The following is a 7,163-nucleotide window of genomic DNA, read 5'->3' as shown; positions in this document are numbered from 1 at the left end:
GCGCTCGAACGGCAGTAATATCAACCTTTTCTTTCTATGTTTACAGATAAGTACCACACATCGTGCCCAAATAATAACTGTTTACTTTTGTATTTCTGAATGCTTGCAGATTTTCCTGATCACATTCTGCTTCGGCCCACCTTCATTAAACTATCATCACCTTCTTTTCACGTTTAGCTCCGAGCTTACGTAACAGAGAAGCGACGTTTCCTGCACGTCAGGCGCTATCAGTTTCGATTCGTCCTTGAAATTCAAGGATGAATATCACGAATTTACGTGTAACTTTCGCGATTAAAAAAATGTGTATGCCATAAATTGGCACGCGATACAACTTTCTAATATAAACAACTACCTCCAGGTCAGGAATTAAAAGTTAATTAATGAGTTTTTGTTAATTAATCTCTTCATTGCCATTTTAGTTGCAGCAAACTATTTCCTTCTTGACATAGAGTGTGTGCGCGAAAACATCTCTGAGCGTGACTATTATACAATTTTGATAAAAAATGCGTTCTCTAAAAAACATCCTTCTAATTGTACGGAGGTCATGCAGCGGAAACAGTTGCAGCTGGCTAAGGGAGTAACAGACCCTCAAAGTACAGCAAAGTTAATGAGTATCCCTGGTTTTGTTCATTGCCATGACACTTCATGAATCTGGTGTGTGAGCGCTGCCCTTGTCAGATTAAAAGGTGATCGATCTGTCTGTCATCATGTGTTTATTTTTGTGCACTTGACTATTTCAGGTTGCTTCAAGACTGCACATTGAAGCTCTACAGCTGCATTTGACCAGGAAGCCTCCTTGGAACTTCGTGTCTCGAGGTAGTCAAGACGTGTCCAAGAATTCGGAATAGCCACGCTTAAGGTCTGGCCGTGAGTGGTCTCGAATCAGTGCAACCTGCTGTCCTTTTCGCCAGAATGCCACCTGACCCTGACATGGTCGGGGAACACGACACTGCCAAGCTCATGCACGCAAGCTGTCTCACCTATTGGGTCCTGTATCTCAGATGACTACATGAGAATCCTGTACTACATGAGAACTACACATGTTGCATGTTTTGCGCTGTATGCCCATAAAATATGTAATGGATGTCGCAAAGAAGTGCTTGATGGCTGGCCATTGATTCTATTCATAAAAACTGACTGCTGGCTATGCTAATGTTTATGAAAGGTCTAGTATATTGCCGCATTTGACAGTAATGAACGATGTTAGCGAAACTATTGCTTTTCATATCTCACTCATTCTGACAGTAATGTGTCTTTCTGTATTTCAGTTCTGTACAGAACTCCCATACACCACTAAATATATGTATTTATATATATCATACCTTATATATATAAGGTACTTGACACACGACGTACGTTTTAGCATTAGCATCGTGCTAAAACGTACGTCGTGTTCAATGCCTTCCTACAGTATCAGGACCTCCGTGATCTTTCTGTAGCTCTTATATTTAAGGGTCATTCCATGCCGTGTCCCAGACACGGCATGGCCCGCCTAGCAAATGCTCAGTCTAACGCAAATTCATTACTCGTCGCCCTGACAGCGCGACAAGACTTTCGACCACTCACGAGCCGCTGACATACATCTCGCATCTGGCCGCTGCCTGTGACGAGTGTCAGCTGTAAGGGCGACGACGTGCTTTGCGGCGAAGTGGCAGCAAAAATGAAATGCACTGCGCGATCGGAGGGCCAAATTCAAAAATTATTTTCTTCCTTAAAACAAAAAAATGATTTGATTAGACTTTCGTCGTTACTTAACGATGAAGTCTTCTATCAAACGCCACATGACGAGGATTTTTACTTTGACCGCATCAGTATGAAAAATACCGTCAACATGTGACAAATCGTACATTTTCTCAAATATCACAATTTTTTCGGAAAGATTTGAAGTCTATTTTACCCCTAAACATTGCTGTACTAAAATACACTTTCCTGGAAATCAGGCTATGATTAATATTGGTTAGGGTGAGTTGCAAATAGCTCAAGAAAAATTCACGAACATTGAAGATTTTTGTAGTTTTTGAAGCTACATAGCTGGTAGTGAAACACAAAAAAAATCGGAAATAATGAAGGGGACAACTAAACAGAACCTCTGCGATAGCGCAAGCGCGGTTTCGTAGCTCAACACACAAAAATAGATTTTATACACATTTTTCTATTAGGTACAGTTTAATAAATAGAAGCGAATTTCGAGGGGGTGCCATGATTGTCAAATTTTTTCGAGCAAAAGTGTTTTGCCACAATACTCCATGTTGGCACAGAAAAAGGCACAAATTTTATCAGCAAAATCTGTGGTGTGCGAGCGCCACGTCTGGGAACACTTGGCAGGGAATGACAACACACACACGTACACACACATACACACACACACATATATATATATATTGAGAGAGCGTAGGCATGGGCAAGTTGGTAATTCATGTTTGACATTTTTGAGCGCGCAAAAGAACAGGGACGAAAAACGCGCGGACACAGCGCTGACTTCCAACATATGCCTTATTTTCTACAGTGGTACATATATATATATAGACAACAAAAAGCAACGCACGCAGGCGCATTGTACAGGAAGGCTTCATGTAAAACCACAAATAAGTATGCATGATAGCAATCAAACAACCTGATACCGGATTTTTTTCTTCAAGAGATCAAGCGGTCATTCCTGACTACCACTATCGTCTAGTCGCCCTGTGGGCCTTGCTTAGAAAGTCTAGTTCTTTTTGGATAGGTCAATTGAAGGTGCACTAATGCACATGTCTCCCAAACTTGCAATCTTCGCCGCTTCAATTATCTCACGTGTTGTTTGTGCCTGGCTCCTTCCTGTCGCAGTGCACTGCGAATACATGGGATCGCACCCACACTTCCTGCAGTGGAAAGCCAAATGTCACCACACTTCCAGTTCGCACGTTATTTGCGTGCTCTCGCAGCCTGTCATTGGCACACCGTCCCGTCTGCCCTATGTATTTCTTGCCACAGGACAGCGGTAACTCATAAACGATGTTGTTCTCACATTTAACAAAGCTTTCTTTGTGCTTTTTTTGGCACCTGGTTTTTCAGAACCACTGTAGGATGGCCTTGCACAGATTATAAAGCTTGTTTGGTGCTGAAAGGACGACTCTTACGTTGGCGTTGTTTCCTATCTTTTTCAGCCTATGTGAGGCATCGTGAAGGTACGGTATGACGGCGCATTTCTGCTTGACAGGCTCCGTTTCTGGTGAAGCCTGCTCCCCACCCTCGCGAGCATGTTTGACAGTCTTGAGAAGACCCTCCCACCACAGATGTGACGACATACTGAGGAAACCCCGCCTTTTTCAGGCGGTCAGCTTGCGCCTGGAAACTACACGAACACTTGTGAGGACATGAGCGGCGAAGCGCATTCATTAGGGTTAATTTTGCAATACCCCTTTTAACTAGCTTGGAGTGGCCCGAAGAAAACAGCAGAAGCGGCTTATTGGCCCTAGGCTCGTACGACCAGCAGACCTGGTCTCGCTCGAAGAACATTCGTATGTCAAGAAAACGCAAGGCGTTGTTCTGGGGCATTTCATGCGTGACTGCGAGCGGTTGCAGGAAACGCATGAACAGATCAAGTACGTTTGAAGAATCATTGCCAAATTCGCCTGGACTTGATTCTAGAAAGACAACGTAGTCGTCTACATATCTAAACACCTTCTTTACATTTGTGCCTGTACGCCTTGCGTTTTCTTGACATACGAATGTTCTTCGAGCGAGACCAGGTCTGCTGGTCGTACGAGCCTAGGGCCAATAAGCCGCTTCTGCTGTTTTCTTCGGGCCACTCCAAGCTAGTTAAAAGGGGTATTGCAAAATTAACCCTAATGAATGCGCTTCGCCGCTCATGTCCTCACAAGTGTTCGTGTAGTTTCCAGGCGCAAGCTGACCGCCTGAAAAAGGCGGGGTTTCCTCAGTATGTCGTCACATCTGTGGTGGAGGGTCTTCTCAAGACTGTCAAACATGCTCGCGAGGGTGAGGAGCAGGCTTCACCAGAAACGGAGCCTGTCAGCAGAAATGCGCCGTCATACCGTACCTTCACGATGCCTCACATAGGCTGAAAAAGATAGGAAACAACGCCAACGTAAGAGTCGTCCCTTTCAGCACCAAACAAGCTTTATAATCTGTGCAAGGCCTCCTACAGTGGTTCTGAAAAACCCAGGTGCCAAAAAAAGCACAAAGAAAGCTTGTTAAATGTGAGAACAACATCATTTATGAGTTACCGCTGTCCTGTGGCAAGAAATACGTAGGGCAGACGGGACGGTGTGCCAATGACAGGCTGCGTGAGCACGCAAGTAACGTGCGAACTGGAAGTGTGGGACATTTGGCTTTCTACTGCAGGAAGTGTGGGTGCGATCCCATGTATTCGCAGTGCACTGCGACAGGAAGGAGCCAGGCACAAACAACACGTGAGATAATTGAAGCGGCGAAGATTGCAAGTTTGGGAGACATGTGCATTAGTGCACCTTCAATTGACCTATCCAAAAAAGAACTAGACTTTCTAAGCAAGGCCCACAGGGTGACTATACGATAGTGGTAGTCAGGAATGACCGCTTTATCTCTTAAAGAAGAAAAAAATCCGGTATCAGGTTGTTTGATTGCTTATCATGCATACTTATTTGTGGTTTTACATGAAGCCTTCCTGTACAATGCGCCTGCGTGCGTTGCTTTTTGTTGTCTATATATATATATGTACCACTGTAGAAAATAAAGCATATGTTGGAAGTCAGCGCTGTGTCCGCGTCGTTTTTCGTCCCTGTTCTTTTTGCGCGCTCAAAAATGTCAAACAACACACACACACACACACACACACACACACACACACACACACACACACACACATATATATATATATATATATATATATATATATATATATATATATATATATTATATATATATATATATATATAAAAATGCTTAACAATGGTAGTGACGTGGCTAAGGGACTACGCATTATTCGCAGGATGTTGTGCCTATAGTTTAGGTGCTTACTGATAAAACAGTCGGTTGTCATTACAATGTGAACATGTATGAAATGGCATGAAGTGTTTAAAACCGATTTAGAGAATAATTTTACGAATCGCAGAAATTTCAGTTTGTTTATAGGATGAAGGCATGCAGACGTGAAAGAGAAAAGACACAGACAAACCAAACGCTAGCGTTTGAGCTGTCCGCATCTCTTCTGTTTCCGTGTTGCATGGCTTACTTTCTTCTAGAATCAACATTTTTTGTTTTTACGCGAGCGGAAATTGTTCTGAGACTCATCTATATAAACTTCGAGTAGTATTTTATTTCCCCCAGAGGAATCGAGTGCAGCACTGTAAAGTTGCTACAAAAAACTTGTTGCGGCTGTCATGCATCCACCACAGTGTTCCTGTTTGAGTAAACCCGGTGGAAGTGCCTTGTTGAGTAACAAGAGGTAGCGGCACCAACTTTCGTCGATTGTCAGATAAAAACCCTAATGGTGTTCGCTCTGATTTGAAGTTCTTTTGAAATTCTTGATCAACCTCTATAAAACTTGTTAGTTTATGTGTATTTGTACGCTGATTTTGAAAATGCAAATATTTTTTTACTATTATATGTCGTGTTAATTAAGTATATCAAACATTTCATGTGCCATGTTAGGCCTGCACGAGTTACAAAGTAAGCATATCACAATAATATGAAATGGGAACTGTATGCAACATAACCAGAATGCATGTCCTAAACCCACTTAACAATAGTCATAGTATGCTGAACATTGAGCAGTAAGTGTATGTCTAGCTGGTGATTCGCTCACGAGAGTTCAATATTACGTAACTTTTAACTCAAGTGGGTTTAAAACGCGAGTTCGTATGTGGGCTAGTGGGTTCATGAACATTATGCCAGAACAGCGCAGTAAACTCCTTTAAAACTATCGCATACAGTTTTTATCCCCTAACTATAGCGATATGTCGATTTACTTTGTAACTCCAAGTTTGGAAAGGCTTGCTCATCAAGACACATGAAATTTTGTGTCAAAACTGCGTTTTCTTCCAGATAATTGCATATTTGAAATCGCCATATAAGTAAACCTAAACTCAGCAAGTTCATCAATATCGACCAAGAAGAAAAATAACGCATTATTTGTTGCAGAGTGTCTCATTGAGTACCACGAAGTGGTCACACTGACTCTTGCCAGGGGAGTCATGTACACCACTGTCCTTAAGGACAACGGAGTCAAGGGAACGCTCCAGTGGGGGTCAGCGTTACCATGGCAAAGGGGTCACCCTGACTACCTATAGGTACTAGCGGGAAATAAAAGGTAGTCGCGTAGACTCCTGCGTTGGGAGTAATACATACTCTCTCTGCTTGCGAAGAAGGGAGTCGTTGGTCTGAAGAACGAAGGGAGTCGTTTGACACCCCAAATTGTGAAGAAGGGAGTCGTTGGTCTGAAGAACGAAGGGAGTCGTTTGACACCCCAAATTGTGAAGAAGGGAGTCGTTGGTCTGAAGAACGATGGGAGTCGTTTGACACCCCAAAAGGTCATCATATGTGTAGCGAGGCGATTACCACCCAAAGGTAGTCAGTACAGACACCCTTTTTTTTAAGAGTGTAGGAAAAACGAAAACAAACAGTTTTAATGGTACTTTTATAAGGTTATTTACAGAGTGAAAATGTAAAATTAAAGAGTTCAGCGACGAGTGAACTGGATGAGCCATTAACCCAGGGCTCAGGGCGTCTTGTCTGAGTGGGCACCACCGTTATAACACCCCAGGCTGGCTCCTCCTTGTTTACTGTAGCCAATCACACACGAGACCCCCCCCCCCCCCCATGACGCTAGCCAATCACACAACACTGTCGCAGATGGGATCTTGCACCCGTTGATGCAGCAAAGATTCAGAGGTCAATGGCACTCATGTGGGGTCAGGCCGTGAAGACGGGAGACGGCGCAAGTTCCTCCACCTCTCCTCAGCAGGGCAGGAAAAGGATTACGGCGAACTGATGATCTGGTCAAAAGACATGAACCAGATACGCTCCTCGAAATAAACCTTGTTGGAAGTAAGCGCTTGTCTTCGTCTTTTTCTCTTGTCCAGTGTCAAATTTTGCGCTACGTGATCAGTTATGCATTACCAACATACCCAGTTTCATACTCTTGTCAACCAGGTCAGCGCCGTAACATCTCAAACAATCCACAGCGG

The sequence above is a fragment of the Rhipicephalus sanguineus genome, chromosome 9 (assembly GCF_013339695.2).
Source record: "Rhipicephalus sanguineus isolate Rsan-2018 chromosome 9, BIME_Rsan_1.4, whole genome shotgun sequence".
NCBI lineage: Eukaryota > Metazoa > Arthropoda > Arachnida > Ixodida > Ixodidae > Rhipicephalus > Rhipicephalus sanguineus.
This window is presented reverse-complemented; position numbering follows the sequence as displayed.